Genomic DNA, 22,927 nt, shown 5'->3' with positions numbered 1-22,927 from the left:
AGTTCGTTACCACGAACTGTTTGATAATTATTAATAAACTTCTTAAAAAAATCATAAGCGACCAGCGTTCACATGTAAAGAAGAAGGCGTAATAACTAAAGAACCAAATTACAGACTGAATTCAAAATTGTGCAGCGGCCAATATTTCAAAACCCAACTTTTTAGAAGCAGTTTTGCAAAATCACCCTTTTAGATCCATTTGTAAAATCATATCTTTACAACAGTGGTCCAAAAACTCTGTAAATTACAAATTTCGTCGTTTTATGAACAGCTGCATGGTGCATAGGGGAGGTATTAATAAAAATTACTATTAAATTTCGTCGTTTTATGAACAGCTGCATGGTGCATAGGGGAGGTATTAATAAAAATTACTATTAAATTTCGTCGTTTTATGAACAGCTGCATGGTGCATAGGGGAGGTATATACGTCTGAAAATTTTCTGCATAGATCCATACCTTTGTCCGTAATTTCTCTGAAAGTAAACCTTAGATCACAGGTTGAATATGGCTGTAATAACCACACCTTAATAATCTTATGCTTGCTAAAAATTCTGTCTACCATGAATTCACTTCTAAGCTAGATGGCACATCTAGTCAAAAATTAGATGGCATACGAAACCCCAAATTAGACAGCAGCCTTGTGCTTAGAAAACTGTCATTTTTTTAAAATATGAAGTTCTAGATGTATAGCCAGAAAGGTCGTCTGGGGGGGGGAGGGGGTTGTATTCACCGATTTTAGGGTCAGTAAAAATAACACACCTGGGCCCAGTGTGAATGTAGCCTACCTATGTTTTTTGCTCAACGGATCTATTACCAGGACTGTACGCCATGTTGAGGAAACTTGAATCTTACATTTGATTTAAATCTACAATAAACTGGGAAAGGGAAGTTTTTAGGTGTAGTTTTTCCAAAAGTGATTTTTATCTACAAAGAAATGTTGTGATCTCGCGATTTTTTTTTAGAAATTAGATCTAGTACTTCTTCCTCTTTAACCCTGATTTGTTCGTGTATGTATGCTACTGTCAGATCATTTAGCCGTTCTGTGGAAGTTTTCATTCTCAAGTAGGTCCTTAGCAACTTCAGTGAAGAAAATGAACTTTCAGGCGTACAAATAGTGAATTAGATTATTACTAAAAGTACAAAGTAATTTCATTTACCACAGGCAAGTTGTCAGTATTTAAATGCTGGTGAATGCTGTTGTCACAATGGTATACTAGAATACAAAGAGGCTGACTAGAAAGTCTCAAGTTTCAATCACACTCTGGAGAAGCTGAGGAAATCAATGATTTGAAGCATGTTTCCTCTTTTCATCTTTTAACCGCATGCTTCACTAATTTTTCAGGCCATGAGATTTGCTTCCCAACAGCATTTCAAAAGAATAAAAAAACCATTGAAGTTGTTTTAATCCCCCCTCCCCTTCGCTACACTCCATAGCAATTACATTTGGTAATTCATTGTACATCGTTTTGGGTTTTGGCCTTAAGTTAGGGCTAAAGCTATTTGCAGATTTACTGACTTTGAGCAATGATTTTACTGATTCCCCCACTGTATTTTTTTCCAATATTTGCGAGGATCAGTCTTCTTGGAGATTTTCTCCGCCTAGAGATATGTTTTAATAAAACATAACATTATATAAATAGTATCTAAGTAGTAAAACCGCTAATTTAAGTATAACTGTTCTACTAATAGAAAAAAAGGGACTTCTGTCATTCCTTCATTTCCTGACAAAACAAAAGAGAAAGCAGCAAATTAAAACCAGAGATTAAAGGACAGGGGTCAATGTCTTTTCTCTTTCTTTTCTATGCTCTCTGTAGAATAAATTTTTAAAAGTTAGTTGAAAAAGTTGGAAAATTTTTTGTAGAAAAAACTGAAGCACAGAAAAATGAAATCAGATTCAAATTTTGTTTCATCGAGTTTTTTTTTACGCCAAGTTTGTCTAAGCTGAATATAAACCCAATACAGAATGATAAACTCAGATAGAGACCGATTAAAGGTGGCGTAACTAGGATAAACAGTCTAACAACGGATGTAAATTCTGGACACAAATCCGGCCACTTTGAACTATAGTTAAGATTGGGTTTATTGTGTCATTGGTAGATGACCGAGCATATTTTGGACAAACGTAAGAAAAACTTTTCACAAAGAGGGCTGCATATATTTATCGAAAGGATCAATACTTCCAAAACTAGCGTTCCGCCAGTATAATATTTTTATACATTTATATAATATAATATTTAATAACTATGAAATATTTAATAATTATATAACTTTATAATTATATAATGTTTATAAAATATTATATTTATGAAATATATAACGCTCCACCAGTAACTGATTATTATTATTTCCCGTATCAAGTGACCATCTCTATATTGCTTAGAGTAAATTATTTACTGTTTGCTCTTCTGCTAAGAAGTTGTTAAGATTTTTGGAAGTTCTGGTGGTGAAACGCCAGTATAATATTTTTATACATTTATATAATATAATATTTAATAATTATGAAATATTTAATAATTATATAACTTTATAATTATATAATGTTTATAAAATATTATATTTATGAAATATATAACGCTCCACCAGTAACTGATTATTATTATTTTCCGTATCAAGTGACCATCTCTATATTGCTTAGAGTAAATTATTTACTGTTTGCTCTTCTGCTAAGAAGTTGTTAAGATTTTTGGAAGTTCTGGTGGTGAAGTTCTGGAAGTTCTGGTGGTGGAAGTTCTGGAAATGGACCATTATAGCAAATTCTAGCGGTTGCAATACCAACGGTTGTTTAGGTGTTTCTCTTTATATCTTTTATTTGGCTTACTATATGAGAATGATTATATATAAAAAAAATTTGTTGTTGAGCATACAATTAATTATCGTTTCGGACTGGTCAGTATTTGTTTTGGAATCAATTGTTGCAGAAAAATGAAAGAGTAATATTTAGATGTTCCGGGAGTACAACATTATTTTTGTATTATAAGTATTACGTCAATTTAAAACCTGTAAATCGACCAAACGCAAGTATAATTTGACCGAATGCAAGTTCCATTGCCTTCGAGCTTGGGCACTTGTCGCAAACACAAGGCGTTACTCGCACGGCTAAAGGTTGTATCTGAAATCTTCAAATTTCTTTGGAAATTCCCAAAAACTCTTTGTAAAGCTGTTCTCAAAGAGGAACTCTAAAGGGTGATTTAGATAAAGAGAATCAAAGCGTGATAAAACGTATATTACCCTCATGGTCTCCCCTTTGGAACTTCTCAGCAATCGATCTTTGTCAATCATCTTGAAAAAAAAAAAAATTCAGATGTGACCTTTAGAATAACAGTGAAAAAATGACAGTAACAAAATCCATGACGCTGAAATTACCATTTCAACACTGTTGCGCTAATTAGTAAAGGAGTAACTAATTACTAATTAGTTATTACTAATTATATTATTACTAATTACTAATTAGTAATTACTAATTAACTATTTACTAATTAGTAAACTTAAACCTACTGAAAAAGTGCAATTTTTTGGAGACTTGAAAGTTCAAACATTTATTGAAATCCCTGCACAAATTTTGAGCCTATTTTTTCTAAAGTGGAGAGTAAAGATTAAATTTTAATTATATTTTCAAACTACTTGTGTAATTTTAACATTATAGTCATATAGCTCAGTTTCATATAACTTAACTCAGAGTAACCTTAGAGTACTCAGTATACCACTCACAGGAAATTTTAAGGAGGATGTTGACTTGTTTAAAAGGCACTATGTCCATCCAAGTTATCAAAGGGCATATCTGCAATATCTCAGGAACAGCTTTGAACACCAAGTTAAAACTTCTGGAGAATATCGAGGATCATGATGAACTAAACCCAATGACAATATGCGTATTCAAGTCACCAGAAGAGCGTGTCTGTAATATTAAGGGGAACGACTAGGTGCATTCAGTTGAAACTATTATGAGGGCTGAGGGGCATGTTCAACTGAATCAAGATACACTATATGTACGTGGTTGACAAAAAGGTGTATCTACAGCATCTCAGGAACGATTTAGCGTATTAAATTGAAACTTCCAGGTAATGATGAAGGGGGAATTACCTAAATTAAAAGACACCATATGTGTCCAGGTTGTCCAAAGGGGGGCCTGCAATGCATTACATGTCCGAAAAAGAGGTATAAATTAACTGCTTAAGAAACCCAGCTGAGACTTAGAGGGAGTATTTGACCAAGGGATAAACTAATAGTTCAAATTTGAATCAGGGGAAGGGGGACAAAAGAGGCCTATCAATGACAATAGGTTTGTGGATAAACTGCGACTGAATGGGGGACAAAAGAGGCCTATTAATGACAACAGGTTTGTGGATAAACTGCGACTGAATTGATTCCTACTCCGCATGTATTTATCCTTGACGTAAAATTTATATTTATTTTGAACAACAAATCAAAAAATTCTTTTTATCCCATGTGCTCGAAATGCATTTATTTAAAAAGACAAACCCTTAAAACTAGATATGATACAATGAGATTCTTATCATAAAATATTCGATCAATATTCGTCTATTCAAGGTTGTAATAGGATGGAAGTTCCTCCCCACAGAAGGTCTAAATCAAGAAGGTTTCCAATCCATTTACTTGAACAATATGCCTCCTTCCCATCCACCCAAAATTCTATAATACAATTATTATTAAAATTTTTGCCTAGTTATGTTAAAAATGTAAATAAATACAAATAGCAAGCCAGAAGCATAATTCTTTAGCAAAAAATGACAGAAGCTCTACAAATATTTCTTTTATTAGCCAATAAAGCAAAGAAAAGTTAAAAAAAAAACGAACAGATATTAATTTTCAAAAAAATTCCCAAAACACAGTTTTCCAAAGAAAAGTAAAAGACTTTCATTACACCATAGACGATCAGAAATAGATTCAAATAATTATTCAGAATTAAAACTGACATAAATGACAGTAAATTAATAAACAAAAGTTTGAACAAACAGAAGCTGAAATGAATAATTAAGTCAAAATAAAGGTAAACATAAATTTTCTTAAATATAATTAGGAGTAAAGCTTTCTAAAGCATTTAAAGACAATAGCGTCACTTGCACTTTACTAAAAAAAATATACCAAAATATGTTCTCTTTTATACTTTGGATAAACCCAAAATTTATGAAACTTTCAGGAATCAATATCATAATAGTCATGTCTATCAGTAGGCTATCAATAATCATGAATATTGCTATATTATATAGTCAGTCTTTTTTCATTAGTTATTTTCAGTAATATTGATTATTACGATGGTTGTCTTCTTATTTTTTGTTAGTGTTGTTGATATTTTAACAATTAAAACTCCCACTGCTCGAAATATATTTTTCCAGCTAAAGTGGAAATGACGCTCTGACCCAAGCTCGTATTTAGGGGGATAGGGTTTGAGGTATGGTTTTTTCTTCATGTTCCCTGAAGCAGTTTATCATTTATATAAATTTGGCAAAATTTGCAGTGTATCAGGGATAAAGGTATTGCACAGGGTTTTGACGTAAGGTGAAACAGCTCAAAAAGTGATAATTTTTTGAAGAGCGATAATTCTTCTTAGATTTCCAAAATAACGTCTTATCTTATTTTATATACTTTTGTCTTAATAGAATTTGTTGTGCATATAGGCACCGAAAATTTAATCTGAAATTTACATGGGAATAGGGTGAAAAACTCCGAAAATACTAAACATTGGGGAATAATATGAAAGACATTAGATAAGAAAATTCAAGTTGCAAAAAAAATCTTTACCCTTCGTGTACGTACCTGGCTGTCATGTCGAAAATTAAAGTACACCTTGTACAAAACAGTAAAGAGATTTTGATAATTTATTTTAATAAATTCGTTTTATTTTGATAGATTTATTGAATTCGTGTATTAATAAATTAGTTATTTAATCATAAATTTTTAAATAAATTTATGGTCTAAAGTGTCCTTAAAATCGTAACCAAGTTTTCGAAACTGCCTAAGCCTACAGTCGTTTCTGCAGTGGGAAAAACTTTTTTATTTTTTTAAACAAACCTTTTACCTTTTCAAATAGATATGGCCAGGAAAATTGATATTCTGTAAAAATAAATTTTTAACATCAAAATCCCAAGAAAAAATTGAATTAAAAAAAATCAATGAAATTCCACTTGAAATAAGATTCAATATAATAAGATGACCAGTAAAATCAACCTTTGAAACAAAGAAGAGAAAACATAATAAATGAAAACAAAAAATCAAAAGCAGAGTAAAACGAGTAAAGTTAATAATCCTTAAAATAAATTTTAAACATCAAAATCCAAAGAATATTGCATTTAAAAAAATACAATGAAATAAGATAAAAATGCTATTTAAAATAAGATTCAATGAAATAAAATGATCAAGAAAATTAATATTCAGAAAAAAATAAATTTTAAACATCGAATTCCAAAGAATTTTGTATTTAAAATACTTCAATGAAATAAGATGAAAGGTCATTTCGTGATTTTTTTCTGAATCGTCACTCTTCTGAAAAGCTTCCCTGTTTTAGTTGTTACACCCTATAAAAAAAAAAAAAAAAAAAAAACACAAACTGCGGAATGCCTTTGTCGCTATTTTGCAGATTTTATGTCAACTTCAGAGATTTACTGATAAAACTGAGATAAAACGAACTAATCAAATAAAAAGATGGATAAAAAACCTTTACGGTTTTGAATAGCACTTCGTGAAATGCTTTGCAGTCTTGAAGTTTATGGACATATCTTTTTTACCTACTGAACTATGATTTATCTGTACCCTAGGGGGTAAAAATATAATGATAGCTAGCAGTGTTTTGTGCCACATAATGAATCACTCTGTTTCCGAAAAGGTTTGATATTAATACTGTGTTGCGACGAGAAACTTTGAAACAAGAGATGGAGCCGCCAATCTGTCTGTGCTTCATTCTTAGAAAAAGTGGCTGTGAAGATGTTCTTTGATGTCAATGTACAAGTAATAATTGCAAGCGGAATATATTAGTCTATACTTTTTTGACCACACACGCTGAAAATTTGGCTGGGATAGTTTTTATTTGGATACAATTTGCAATAATTGGCTCCGTTTGGATCTTCTTGTTTAATTATCCAGAAATGTTACCTATTTTTATTAATATTCACTTGTTTCAGACTGGAGACTAAACATTTTGGATATACCTAGACAGGGAAAGGGAGAGAGAGAGAAATAGTGAAAATGATAAGCAGATATTTACACCCGTCATGACTAGAGGGCGTAGGAAAAGGAATTGGGAACGGTATTTTAAAAAATATTTATGAAATGTTAGGGGGAAGAGGGGATTCAGTTTTGAATGGTGCAAGTCGCTTCTTTTGAAATCCTATTGCTTCCAAAGAACAAAATTTAAAGCATACAAAAGCTAATAAGAATGCGTCCTTCCTGATCCTTAAGTGATAACTTGAACATAATTCTCAGAAATATGTATTTTTGTTGAAGTATTTTTTCTGTGAAATATTTTTTCAGAAATACTCCGATATTTTTACATGTTCATCTTTGGCTCCTCAGGGCATGACCGCCAGAAAAAGAAGAAATATTTTTCTAAGTCCTTCTGATCTTTTTTAATCTTTTCTAATCGAAGTTTTTCTAACCTAAGTTTTTTTTAATCTTTTTCAAAGCATACAAAAGCTAATAAGAGCCTTAGGGCTCTCCACTCCCTAAGCCTTCATGCTTCATCTGTCAACGAGCTTCGTGTTAAGTCATTTTTTTGTGCTGGAAGCAGCCACTCAGTAAACATTTGTAGCTACAGAATGCGTCCTTTCTAATCCTTAAGCGATAACTTGAACATAATTCTCAGAAATATGTATTTTTGTTGAAATATTTTTCTGTGAAATATTTTTCAGAAATATTCTGATGTTTTTACATCTTCATCTTTGGCTCCTCAGGGCTTAACCGCCAGAAAAAGAAGAAATATTTTTCTAAGTTTTTCTGATCTTTTCTAATCTTTTCTAATCGAAGTTTTTCTAATCTTTTCTAAGTTTTCTAATCTTTTTGAAAGCATACAAAAGCTAATAAGAACAGCCTTTGGGCTCTCCGCTCCCTAAACCTTCTTCTGTCAACGAGCTTCGTTTCAAGTCATTTTTTTTTTTGGTGGAGGCAGCCACTCAATAAACATCTGTAGCTACAGAATGCGTCCTTTCTAATCCTTAACTGATAACTTGAACATATTTCTCATAAGTATGTATTTTTGTTGAAATATTTTTTCAGACATTTTCTGATATTTTTACATTTTCATCTTTGGCTCCTCAGGGCATGACCGCCAGAAAAAGAAGAAATCTTTTTCTAAATGTCAACGCATAGTAAACTAATTGCTTTTTGACTTCTCCTCCGCACTTTGAAGGGTAATTCGGTCCACATCACCAAGAACTAGAGATTCCAGTTCTGTTATGTTAATATATGTATATGTTAAAGAGAATGTCATAAATGAAGATTTAAAGGAAATGGGAACTTCTTGGGAGGGTGTAAAGAGGAAGGCCTTGAATGAATTAGGTTGGAAGAGGAGCGTGCGTAGTTGTGTTGGCCTCAGGTGGCTTGGTGCTGCAGTGAGTTATTATTATTAGCAGCAGTAGTATATGTTAATAAGCGCAATTTTGTCTATAAAATAGTGTAAAAACCATTCACATTGCCTTTTGTTTAAGGTCTACCCCTTTGTTGTATCTTTATTGTACTTATTGCCGCGAAATGACTTAAGAATGTTGAACAAGGTAAGAATCTTTTTTAATGAGGTGCCCCATTGAAATGCTCAATAAGTTTGTCATTGCTTTCTTAATAATTTCCTAACACTTCATCGTAGTTTAAAATATTCTGAAAATATTCCTTTGTACTCCTCCCCCCCTCTTAAAAATTTCCTTGTAACAAATCAGGGCATCTTTCCTATCTTTTGCTGAGGCTTATTCGGACTGACTACTTTTCCTTAGGTTCTTAGTAGAATTATACAATATTTTACTATAATACTATCTGCGTTAATCATCCTGATTACCAGGAATTTTATGCATAGCTCCCATTTCCCACCATCAGTAATAACAGTTGTGCCTACTTCACTTCCTTTTCATCCTTGGAAAATCCAAATATATTTGGTATCTTCCTCTCTTCTACCAATCTTTTTTTTTATTAATATTCAATGCTCTTTTTCTAACTTTTCTTCCAAAGACATCAATTGTTATTTCCCAGCTATTTTTCAAAAATTATTCCAACAATTTTCTATATTAGCTAATCCTAAACTCACCTATATCATATCTAACTGTTGCTGTAACATGTCTCTCGAATTCCCTTCCTGAAGTCAGTGGTGCTAATTTATAAAATATGGTTAGAGGGGTGCAAGGATTTTTTTTTATATTAAATTAAGGTAGAAAAATGGTATTTTCTTAGCCTTAGGTGGGATTTCTTAATAGATTAATAGACCAAAAAAGGAGTTTTTCAGAGCCTATATTTTTGCTTCAGTATTCAAAAATTATTCCAACAATTTTCTATATTAGCTAATCCTAGACTCACCTATATCATATCTAACTGTTGCTGTAACATGTCTCTCGAATTCCCTTCCTGAAGTCAGTGGTGCTAATTTATAAATTATGGTAAGAGGGGTGCAAGGATTTTTTTTTCTATTAAATTAAGGTAGAAAAATGGTATTTTCTTAGCCTTAGGTGGGATTTCTTAATAGATTAATAGACCAAAAAAGGAGTTTTTCAGAGCCTAGATTTCAGTGAGCTATAATTTTAATATATAGGTGTCGTTACGTTAAACACCACATATACCAAAGATTACTTTGAATCACTTCTTTATACTCTATTGTTCTGCTTCAATTCTGCTTTTCCTCAGTTCAAAATGTTAGCCATCTCAACAAACTTTAAGTATAATGTTATATTATGTACCAATGTGTTGCCTAATTTCAAGTTTGTTATTGCTTGGTTTTTGCTGCGAAATTATAGCTACCATTTGTCCTTGATTTTCCAACCATGGCAGTGGGGTTCCTAAACAAAACCAATACATTTCGACCTAGGTTCTATTCTATTTAATTCTATAAGTATATGAAAAAGCCATCCGAGTCACTACCATCTCTTTGTTTCAATTCTGGTCGTGCATATAAGGCACATGCCTTGCGTTTCTATTCGTTCAATATGCAACTAGAATTTTATTCCTATAGTTTTCCTTTCATTCTAAACTTAAGAGCTTCTTAGCCATTACAAGCCTTACTGCTTGCTTATATACCTTACCCTTCACCAAAAGATAAATTCCATTACATCCAATTTCATGTATCTCAACCTTGGAAGATGAGTTTTAATCAACAGTTCAAATTGCCTAAATTTGGTATTAAAAGTGGAATGTGGAAAAGTGGAAAAAAAAATCTGTTGTTCATAATCCAGTGCAACATTGTATTGTTTCCAAGGCTATTATCAAACAGTTCGTGGATACGAACTGTAGTAAGGAGCGACCCGGCTCAATAGTAACCAAAACTCTAAAAAATTGAATTTTGATATCAATAGCTACATCAAAAGAATCGCATTTTAATGCTGATGTTAAATATATAAGTTTCATCAAGTTTAGTCTTACCCATCAAAAGTTACGAGCCTGAGAAAATTTGCCTTATTTAAGAAAATAGGGGGAAACACCCCCTAAAAGTCGTAAAATCTTTACGAATATTACTCCATCACATTCAGCGTATCAGAGAACCCTACTGTAGAAGTTTCAAGCTCCTATCTACAAAAATGTGGAATTTTGTATTTTTTGCCAGAAGACAAATCACGGGTTCGTGTTTATTTGTTTGTTTTTTTGTTTTTTTCTTTTTCCCAGGGGTCATCGTATCGAGCAAGTGGTCCTAGAATGTCGTAAGAGGGCTCATTCTAACGGAAATGAAAAATTTTAGTGCCCTTTTTAAGTGACCAAAAAATTGGAGGGCATCTAGGCCCCCTCCCACGCTCATTTTTTTCCCAAAGTCAACGGATCAAAATCTTGAGATAGCCATTTTGTTCAGCATAGTCGAAAACCATAATAACTATGTCTTTGGGGATGACTTACTCCCCCACAATCCTTGGGGGAGGGGCTGCAAGTTACAAAATTTGACCAGTGTTTACATATAGTAATGGTTATTGGGAAGTGTACAGACGTTTTCAGTGGGACTTTATTTTGTTTGGGGGTGGGGCTGAGGGGAGGGGGCTATGTTGGAGGATCTTTCCTTGGAGGAATCTGTCATGGGGGAAGAAAAATTTAATGAAAAGGGCGCAGGATTTTCTAGCATTACTATAAGAAAACAATGAAAAATAAACATGAAAACGTTTTTTCAAATGAAAGGAAGGAGTAGTATTGAAACTTAAAACGAACAGAGATTATTACGCATATGAGGGGTTCTAAAAATACTTTAGGATAAAGAGCGAGGTATTTATGAGGAGATAAATAACTCGCTCTTAATGCTAAATTATTTTTAGTAATTTCAACTATTTATTCTACGGCCTTTCTGATTCAGGGATCATTCTTAAAGAATTGGGACAGAACTTACGATTTAGTGTAAAGATTGAGGTATTAACGAGGGTACAAACCCCCTCGTATACATAATAAAAATATCAAGGAGGAGGTGGAATATGAAGGAGGAGGGTGGAGAAGGAGGTAGAGGCCTCCTTCTCCACCCCTTATTTCTCAAAATCGTCTGATCGAAACTAAGAGAAAGCCATTTAGCCAAAAAAAAGAATTAATATACTAATTTCATTTTAATAATTTATGTGCGGAGAGCCAAAACCAAACATGCATTAATTCAAAAACATTCAGAAATTAAATAAAAAAAACTGATTTTTTTAGCTGAAAGTAAGGAGCAACATTAAAACTTAAAACGAACAGAAATTACTGCGTATATGAAATGGGTTGTCCCCTCCACAATCCCTCGCTCTTTACGCTAAAGTTTTGATTCTTTGCCACAATTCTGCTTTTGAAAACAATTAAAAGCTTTAGCGTAAAGAGCGAGGGATTGTGGAGGGGACAACCCATTTCATATACGCAGTAATTTCTGTTCGTTTTAAGTTTTAATGTTGCTCCTTACTTTCAGCTAAAAAAATTAGTTTTTTTTATTTAATTTACTCAAGAGCCACCAATCCTTACAGACACAATGTAACGCTGTTTACAGACGTAGTTTAGGTTATGTGAGCCTGTAGCTGGCCATGAGTCAGCGCTGTGAAGCCACGCGGACTATCAGCTCTTATGTTAGCCCCTTCTACAGGCTAATATAAGAGCATGTAATCTGACAAAATCGGTATAAAACATCTTGTGCGGGAATTGTACCCCACAGTCTTGTCCAAGAGCAATGAAACAGATGATAAAGCAATGAAGGATACGCAAAAGAAAAATCGCAAATGTACAATAATGATATAATGTACAATAATAACGTATAAACTTGTAAAAATGGACAATAATAAGGTTGTACATATACTGTACTCATACATTGAGTATGAGTAATTCCATACATTGAGTATTGTATAATTTCTTAATTATACAGATTTGCATAAGCTAATAGTTTGACAGCTTTGATATTAATACATTTTGTATATCCCGAATCTGCATAAATTATAGATTTTGCTGTTTCATATGTTCAAAACTTTTTTAGAGCTTTGGTTTCTATTGACAAGGGGTGAATTTTACTTACAGTTTGTTTCTTCGACTTGTTCGCCCCAAAGCTCTCTTAATTTGAAAAGGGCTACTACCCTTCCTTCATTTAAGTTTTTATTTTCCTAAAACAACGCACAAAGAATGATACTCAACCGAAAAAACAAAAATCCCTGGAATATTTATTAGAAGGATGGGGGCTGAAAACCAAAAATTGTTTATAGTTTTATCATTTCCACGGTTTTAAAGGCGAATTTTTGATCATAACTGTTTTGTGAGGTTTTTCTCAATGCCTCCGGGAAACAAGTAGAAATTAAACATCGTACATAGACAGAACATGATAAATATTAACATTTAACCTGGGTAAAATAAAGCTCCTGGTGATAGTGTTTCTAACCCTCTCACCCCGCTCCCCAAGAAAATTTCTAATGTCACTCTGACTCCGGCCTCCATTTTTCCATCTTTATGATAGTAGGCATGCGAGTGTAACCTTTTGTGCTGTATAGACAAAGACTATCACAATGGGAGTGGTCCTATCAACCCCCAACGCCAATATTAAAAATGTAGACAAACTATTCCAGGGAATCAGGAGTGATCATAGATCAATTTTTACAACGAATGCGCCAGCGTGTAGCCTTACTGTCTCTGAACCTGAAAAACACAAACTATAGTTTCAATAACTTAAATCTATAGCCATTACTGAACTTCACTCGATGGCATTTCGATATTCTTTGGGCCAAAATTGTCGTTTTTCGTCGGAAAATGGCAGAACATGCTATTTTGTTTCGGTAAAATATATTCTGCTGCTGGTTTGATTCTAAATATACATTGATTCTAAGTGTCTTACAGACTCTAAGTATCTTACAGAGTAAGATACTTAGGGCATGAAAATGAATTTTTTGAGGTGTCTGGCATCCCCACGCCACCCCACAATAACCCACAGCCCCTCTTTAAGAGTGAAACTGAAACTTTAAAATAAAAAAAAAACTTAAAATGAAAATTTTAAATTAAAAGCATTGAAACAAATAATTTAGAACTAAAGCTATAACACTGGAACATTGAAACTAAAAATTGAAACTAAAAGTTTGAAATTTAAACTTACATATTGAGATATTACAAATAAAAAAGTTCAAAGAAAAGCATATGAAGCTTTATACTAGGGAATACTCTAACAGTTGCAAATTGTGTAGTAAAATCTTTGATCAGAATGGTAACTTATCTATGCATATGAGAGTAGTCTCTTGGATGAGAATCTGGATATTTTTTGGTCACTAATGGCTTGTGGTTTTGGCTCTCCGCACATAAATTATTAAAATGAAATTAGTATATTAATTCTTTTTTTGGCTAAATGGCTGGAACATATAAAAAACAATAAAACACTTACAATAAAAGTTCTCAGTTAAAAATCCATTTTTTATTTTAAAATAGCCTTGGTATCATTACTTCTTAACGAAAAGCTCAGCCAAGACTCAAGACTGAGCTTTTCGTTAAGAAGTAATGATACCAAGGCTATTTTAAAATAAAAAATGGATTTTTAACTGAGAACTTTTATTGTAAGTGTTTTATTGTTTTTTATTTTTTCTTTGCTGAAGACGGCCCTTAGATATAGGGCCGAAATATTCAAATAGGTTTTGTTGGTTCACTGTCTTGGGAAAAAAAGTCCTCATTATTTTCTCTTTTGTTGTTGTACAATTGATTGAAATCTCAGAATTTTCAATCGATGGCAATAGGCCATCTTTGGGGCAAAAGCTTAGTTTCGTCCCACAAAATGGTAGAAAACGCCACTTTTCCATGGTACAGTAATCTTTTATGCCAAGGATGCTAAAACTTTTGAATTCTGATCAAATGAGCCCTTTCCCTATTTTTTTTTTTTAGACCATTGGTTTGATATGGTAATCCCTGAAGAAGAAAGTAAAAGACAAATAAACATACATTCTTCATCTTTCTTCTAGAAAAAATTATAAAATTCCATTTTATTATGGCACTTAGTATTGACCAAGTGACATATAGCGATCGCAAATTTTGTCGGTCTGTCTGTCGGTCTGACGGTCTGTCCCGGTTTTGTTACTTTAGGCACTTCCAGGTAAGCTAGGACGATGAAATTTGGCAGGTGTATCAGGGACTGGACCAGATTAAACTGGGAATAGTCGTTTTCCCGATTTGACCATCTGGGGGGGGGGGTGTGGGGACCAGTTAACTCGGCAACAATAGAAAAATGAAGTATTTTTAACTTACGAACGGGTGATGTAATAAAATTTGATGTTTGGAAGGATATCGTGTCTCAGGGCTCTTATTTCGAATCCCGACCAGATCCGGTGACATTGGGGGGAACCTAAAATCTTGGAAAACGCTTAGAGTGGAGGGATCGGGATGAAACTTGGTGGAAAAAATAAACAGAAGTCCTTGATACGTGATTGACATAAACGGAACGAATCTGGTCTGTTTGGGGAAGTTGGGGGGAGGTTTAATTCTGAAAATTAGAAAAAATGAGGTATTTTTAACTTACGAAGGACTGATCGGATCTTAATGAAATTTGAAGTTTGGCAGGATATCGTGGCTCAGACTTCTTATTTTAAATCCTGACTGGATCCAGTGATATTGGGGGGAGTTGAGGGGGGAACCTAAATCTTGGAAAACGCTTAGAGTGGAGGGATCGGAATGAAACTTGGTGGAAAAAATCAGCACTAGTCCTAGATACGTGATTGACATAACCGGAATGGATCCGCTCCCATTGGAGAGTTGGGGGAGGGTTATTTCTGAAAAATTGGAAAAATAAAGTATTTTAACTTACGAAGGACTGATCGGATCTTAATGAAATTTGACGTTTGGAATCATTTGATCATGTCTCAGAGATCTTATTTTAAATCCTGACCGATTCCGGTGAAGGGGAAGTTGGGGGGCGGAATCTAAAAGCTTTGAAAATGCTTAGAGCGGAGGGATCGGGATGAAACTTGGTGGGAAAAATAAGTACAAGACCTAGATACGGGATTGACATAACAGAAACGGATCTGCTCTCTTTGGGAGAGTTGGGGGGAGTTAATTCTAAAAAATTAGAATTAGATAGCTTCAAAGACCACACTGCCTTTCCATGACGAAAGTATAGCAGTTCAAAATAGGGATGAAACCTTTTAATCGACAGTGAACAGATATAAAAAATTTTAACTGAATATTTTGAGCAAATATAGTGTTCATCATCAGCAGTAAAACTGCTGATTTTACTGCTGATGATGGTGTTCGAAATATCCAGTTAAAATTTTTTATATCTGTTCACTGTCGATTAAAAGGTTTCATCCCTATTTTGAACTGTTATACTTTCCTAAAAAATTAGAAAAATGAGGTATTTTTAATTTACGAAAGAGTGATCGTATCTTAATGAATTTTCATATTTAGAAGGACCTTGAAACTCAGATCTCTTATTTTAAATCCCCACCGGATACAGTGTCATAAAGGGGGGGGGATATTGGAAAACGCTTAAAGCGGAGAGATCAGGATGAAACTTGGTAGAAAGAATAAGCACAAGTCCAAGATAGGTGACTGACATAACCGGACCGGATCCGCTCTCTTTGGTGGAGTTGGGGGGGGGAGTAATTTGGAAAAATTTAAAAAAATGAGGTTCTTGTAACTTACGAACGGGTGATCAGATCTTAATGAAATTTGATATCTAGAAGAATCTTGTGCTTCAGAACTCCCATTTTAAATCCCGACCAGATTTGGTGACATTGTAGGGAGTTGGAGGGGAAAACCGGAATTTTTGGAAAACGTGAAAATCGAGGTATCTTACGAATGGGTAATCGGATCTTAATGAAACTTGATATATAGAAGAATCTTATGTCTCAGAGGATTTTCAATTCGAATCGGATCCGGGGACATAGAGGGTTGGAGGGGGAAACAGAAATCTGTAAAACCGGAAATCTTGGAAAACGCTTATAGTGGATAGATCGGGATGAAACATGATGGGAAGAATAAGCACAAGTTCTAGATACGTTATTGACATATTGGTACGGATCCGATCTCTTTGGGGGAGCTGGGGGTTGTTAATTTGGAAAAATTAGAAAAATTGAGGTATTTTTAACTTAAGAACGGGTGACCGGATCTTCATGAAATTTGAAATTTAGAAAGAAATCATGTCTCGGAGCTCTTATTTTAAATCCCGACTAGATCTGTTGAAATTGGTGGGGTGGTTGGAGGGGGGATCCGGAAATCTTGGAAAACGCTTACAAATGTCCCTGATACGTGATTGACGTAACTGGACTGGATCTTTCACTCTCTGCAGATCTGCTCTCTGAGATCTGCACTCTCTTTGGGGGAGTTAGGTAATGGGTTTCAGCTCTTTGGCGAGTTTGGTGCTTCTGGACGTGCTTGGACGATGAAAATTGGGAGGCGTGTCAGGGAGCTGTACAAATAGACTTGATAGAGTCGTTTTCCCCGATTTGACCCTCTGGGGGGCTGACGGGAGAGGAAAAATTAGAAAAAAATGAGGTATTTTTTAACTTACGAGTGGATGTTCAGATCTTAATGAATTTCGATATTTAGAAGGACCTCGTGACTCAGAGCTCTTATTTTAAATCCCGACCGGCATTAAGTCTCTGATTTTCCTTTTAAAGCAATCTGTTGATTCTTAGAATTTTGCTAGAGCTCATACCATATGAGCTCTTGGCTATTGGCTCTTCCGACCTCGTCACAAGTGCTATATGAGCTCTTAGCTCTTGTTTTAGATAGGATAGGAGCTGGAAAGTTCAACACTAGGACTCTCTGATATGCTGAATTGTCTGATTTGATTTTTGTCAGGATGTCTTGATGTTTTGGTTTTCGTTTCTCCCTTATTAAAAATCGAGCAATTTTTTTAAGCTCACAAATGTATGTCTGTTTCTTTCTGTGTCTGCGTTAATTTGAAATTGACCTGTATATGCAAACAAGAAAAAGAGGCTGACACAATTAAGGTCGATTTAGACATCTTCAGTAGCAGCTCATCATTCACTATTAAATAAGTCTCCCATCGTATTCACAAGTCCATTGCACCCAAAAGATAGTGTCCCAATCCATACCCAAATACCATGTTAGTGTTGAGCTTTAGATCTGTTTGGAAAATTGAAATCCCTCCAATTTGCTAACAGCAGTTGACCAACAGGCACCATCTACCACAGACAGGAAAAAACCCCTGATCGCCTATTATTATCATACTGATCTTTTATCTCACCAAACAGTTTATGGTAAGGAACTGTAAGAAAGGGCGATGCGGCTTAATAGTAACCGCAACTAAGAAACATAAAGTTGAAAGCAATAGATACCTCATAAGAAACGAATTTTGATGCATATCCAAAGTATGTAAAATTCATCAGGTTTAATGTTGAAAAAAATTACCTGAAAAATATAAGCCTGAAACAATTTGCCAATTTTTTTGAAAAAGGAAGGAAACCCCTAAACACCAAGTGATCTTAATGAAAACCACACCATCAAAATTAGCATATTAGAGATCCCTACTGCAGAGGTTTCAAGCTCTACATATAAAAACGTGGATTTTTTTGCCAGAAGAAAGATCACGGATGCATGTTCATTTATTTTTTTTTTATTATTATTTTTTTTTATTCCCCAGGGGTGATCGTATCAAACCAGTGATATTTGAAGAACGAGGAGACGGCTCATTTGATCGGAAATCAAAAGGTCTAATGTTCTTTTAAAGTGACCAAAAATATTGGAGGGCTGCTAGCCCCCCTCCCACGCCTCTTTTTCCCAAAAATTAATGCGACGTAAGACAAAATAATATTTATTTTCAAAAGACTGTCACAAGCTCCAATAGAGCTGTCCAGCAAAAGAAATCAAAACAATGAAACAACCAATAAAGCAAGACAAAAGTTAAAAATATCAATCAAACCTAAAAATGGCTTGACCAATATCAATACCTCAACCAAACCCGAATGGGAAGATGTCTGGGTGACTGCAGCGAGGAGTGATGACTGGTGATTCCTCTTGGATCCTAAGTGTCTCTGAAGATACAGGAGAGTCTTAGGTCTAAAAAGGGCTAATAAAAAAACTAGCACAAAATAGACAAAATATAAGTAAAATAAAAAAAATATATGTTCAAAATTGCAATGAACTTTATGTTTTATGTAGCAAAGAAAACAAAGGAGGGGGGATTATCCTGTGTTAAAAGAAAAAAATAGCCTACCTGCTCATATGGTTTACCTTCTCTGATCTTAGTTCTCATATCAAATCTATTGCAACAAATTTATCCCCTTCCTCTTCGCACCATCAGGAGTAAAGACATAAGATAATACCAGACTGCGCTTCATTTATTCATTGTTTTTTCTTCTTCTTCGTTGAGCTTGCTGTGCCAAAAAGTTTGTTTTTAATTATAATATGTTTACGACTGCTTAACTTCTTCAATTACTGCTTTGAGTGGTACTGCAGCTTTAATTAGCCAGGCATAACTAGGCATAATTAAAGAGATTATAGAGAACCATGAAGTTGTTTTCTTTTGTGGTTCTCTTTAAAACTGTAATTTAACTGAATGTGATGATTCTAGTTGTGCAGATTAATAATTAACATGCTTTATTTTTGAAATTATTTTTGCTTATCTATTAAATATGGTAATTGACATGTAGTTGAAAAAAAGAAACGGGTTATTGAAGCATATGATACTTTACGTGCCTTTACTCAACGTCCATCAATGTATATAATAGGCAGTGTAACCCTTGATTCCTGTGATTTCGCGCGAAATTCTGCGACTTATGACAAATAACACAAATCGTGCGACAAACGACGCAAAACCATCTGTTTTGCTGCAATCGTTGAATAATTTCAACTCATACGACAGATTGCATCCGTTGTTCTGATTAAAAAAAAAAAAAAAAAAAAAAAAAAAAAAAAAAAAAAAAAAAAACATAACCATAAATATTGTTGATTTGTTTTTTTTTTTTCATCCAGCATGCGTATAGTGTGTTTTTATTTTATTTAATATCCCTCTCAACATTTTCTCTAGAGTTTCACCTCGACGCTCTAAGCCTTTTTGGGTACCCAGTATCAAACAAGCCCCCTTTGTCCCATATAAAAAATTATGTATCAAGAAGAAGTCACGGAGCTGATTGAAAGGCTAATTTTGGCTGATTTCATTTCTTCTAGAGTTTGTCGCAGCGACGCAATAGTCTGCGTTTCTTTGTGAACCTCCGTCTGATTCTGTCGTACGCGTGTTCCACCAGAAAAAAAACGTGTCGGGATTGACGCGGCAGTGGGAACCAGGGGTAATAGCGCTACCTAACAAAAAAGCAGTGTGGCTGCTACTGTGAACGTCCGAAATGTAGTTAATTTCGACATTCACCGGCGGGTGTCCGAAATTCATTTTTCTCTGCTTGGATTTAATTAGCTTTGGGTGTCAGCTTTTTCAGTCTTATGCAAGCTTTGATGGTAAAAGTTAAAGTTAGGTTAGATTATGTTGGTTTTGCAAATATATGAAATGGGTTGAAAACCTAAGCTAACCTAGCCTAACCTTTATCAAACCTTGCATTCAACTAAAAAAGTTGACTGGCAGCGCTGACTAAATCCAAGGAGAAGAAAAGGTGTTTCTGACATTCACCGGTGGATGTCCGAATACCTTTTTTTCTTCTTAGATTTAGTCAGTGGTGCCAGTCAACTTTTTTAGTTTAATGCAAGGTTTGATGAACGAACAGAAAATTAAATAAACAGTCATAACAAACAAAAATAAAACAGGTGCTAATATAAGTGGATAAATAAATCTTAAAACGAGTAAAAATTAAACAGAACATACAAATAAAGCTTAAAAAAATCCTGCAAACAAGAGTGTGGCTACTGCCCCTTTCCTAACTGTGAGATTCTAAAGCTTACTGCGTCATTTGCACTTTACTGAAAACTACATCTGTCTTGAACAACGCTTGGAACTGTTCCTTTTGGAATTCATTTATTGAAACCATCTATTGTCTATTGTGAAACCATTATAATTGCAAAATCATAATCATTTAAAAACTTGTAAACATTTTAATCATGTAAAATCATTTGTAAAACATAATTAAGCTTTATTTTGTAAAATCATAAAAAAAAATTCGTTTTAATCTTGATTTGCGTATTCAATTTAAGTTTTACTCTTCTTAAGATTGACTTATTTATTTATATTAGTGCCTCTTTTATGTTTGTTTATTATGATTGTTTTTAATTTCTGTTCATGTTAGGTCTCATTTATTTTATAATAGTAATTTCTGATCGTTTTGAGTTTTAATAATAATGTTATAGGAATATATTTCTGTTGATCTTAAGTTTATTATGGCCTTTACTATTCTTTGAAAATTTTCTTTATCGGATCTTTTTTTATTAACTAATTAAAAGAACAGCTGACCCAAGGTGTGGCAGTCTTCAAATATGGAATCTCAGAAATGCCTCATGTACTAGCCCACCGCCTATGTTCCGTCCTAGGGTGTTTTTCAAGACTGTTCAGTTAATCACTGAAAGGTGCAACCGATTCGTAGGTAGCGAAATAAGACTGCCTTAGTAAAGAGCCATATGGCCACAACATAATTTTTTTCACCAAACACTTAGTATAGAAGAAGTTGTCATAGAGCCTTTGGAAGGAGTCATTCGACCAGTAAATTGAAAGTTATAGTGACCTTTTTAAGAGTCAAAAGTAATTGGTCGTCAACAGGGCCCCCTCCCACATGCATCACTTCCACAAACACACCCAACAAAAATTTTGAGATAGCTATTTTGTTCAATATAGATGTAAGGTCAAATGATTATGTCTCTGGGGATGTCAAAACTCGCGGCCCTTGGGTGCTGTAGGAGCTATAATTTTGAGAGAAAAAATGGGTTTTTACTAAAAGAAATAAAACACATTAGCAACAAAACCCGAAGTTTATAAAACGTGTATGGGTAGACATCACCCTTTACAAAACCCTACATACACAATTACTATCAGCCATCTTTACTTCCCCCCAAAAAATGACAAAACAGTAAATAATAACAAAACTAAATAAATAAATAAAAATAAACGAATTAAGTTAGTTTTTAATAAATTTCACAACCTAACTGGATACGGAAGACACAAGATAAAAAATCATTCTTTTATTCTATCTCCTCATCACCCTCCTAAAAAAAAAAAAAAAAAAAAAAAAAAAAAAAAAAAAAAAAAAAAAAAAAAAATCACAATCACTTGAGAGAAAATTCACTCAGAAAGGATTAAAGTTCGCATGTAGACAAACACTGTCCTTTTAGTTTATTGCGAAATTCATTTAACTCATCAATTGTCGAAATAGCCAGAGGTAATGGTTCCCACACTCGAGGGCCAACATGTCTTATAGAAAAAAACGGATCACTTATAACAATCTAAGGTCGACATTGTTCACATATCTATATATATATATAAATAAGTTGTCTGTGTCTCTGTCGAGTGACGTTATGTTTGTTTGTCGACTGACGTCATATTTGTCGACTGACGAAATTACAGACCGGGACATCGGGACACATATGACGACCGGGACACCGAGACATGGGGAATATAAATTACGACCGGGACACTCAAAGAGAAAGCGACCGGGACACAAGGAATGTTCGATTAGCAATCACCATCAACGAAGCACCGGGACACAAATGACGACCGGGACACAGGGAATATAAATGACGACCAGGACACTCAAAGAGAAATTACAGACCGGGACACCGGAACACAAATGGCGACCGGGACAAAAATGACGACCGGGACACAGGGAATATAAATGACGACTGCGACACTCAAAGAGAAATTACAGACTGGGACACCGGGACACAAATGACGACCGGGACACAGGGAAACAACAACAACGGGAACGCCGGGGGGTACAGGGGGATATATAAATGACGACGGGGACACAAGGAATGTTCGATTAGCAATCACCATCAACAAAGCTCAAGGGTAATCATTAGAATAATGAGGTATAGATCTGAATACAGATTGTTTTTCCCATGGACAATTATACGTTGCATGTTCAAGAGTCGGTAAACCTGACAATCTATTTATATGCACAGACAATGGGGCAGCCAATAATGTTGTATATTCGCAAGTTTTACGTAGTTAAAAACATATATATATCTATCTATATTCACAGGTGGGACACAGGGACACAACTACAATGGCGCGTAACTAATATGGCGCGTAACGACTTACGCGCGCAGGGGGGCTTGGGGGGGGGTTGCGAAGCGCCCCCACCAACTAGGTGTTGGGGTGGCGCGAAGCGCCACCCCAACAGCTAGTAGTATATATTATTGAGAAGGGATGGGCGTGTTTGACCTTTAGTAATCAAAAACCAAAGGGGGATTCAGATGAAACTTCGGAGAATGTTGGAGG

At 34.4% G+C, this 22,927-nt stretch overlaps 1 protein-coding gene and 1 long non-coding RNA gene across 5 annotated transcripts in view; one reads left to right on the top strand and one right to left on the bottom strand.

Moving 5' to 3' along the window:
* The window catches only part of LOC136035216 (uncharacterized), a 45,560-nt gene extending 26,626 nt beyond the window's left edge, over nt 1-18,934 (bottom strand). The window contains exon 1 of the long non-coding RNA XR_010619362.1: nt 18,770-18,934. This is a non-coding gene — a long non-coding RNA (uncharacterized LOC136035216). The remainder of the gene's footprint in view (nt 1-18,769) is intronic.
* The window catches only part of LOC136035214 (facilitated trehalose transporter Tret1-like), a 136,630-nt gene that overhangs the window by 80,179 nt on the left and 33,524 nt on the right, over nt 1-22,927 (top strand). The window lies entirely within an intron of this gene.

The sequence above is a fragment of the Artemia franciscana genome, chromosome 14 (genome assembly GCF_032884065.1).
Source record: "Artemia franciscana chromosome 14, ASM3288406v1, whole genome shotgun sequence".
Classification (NCBI taxonomy): domain Eukaryota; kingdom Metazoa; phylum Arthropoda; class Branchiopoda; order Anostraca; family Artemiidae; genus Artemia; species Artemia franciscana.
The sequence above is the reverse complement of the archived record's forward strand: the minus strand, read 5'-3'. Positions and strand labels throughout refer to the sequence as shown.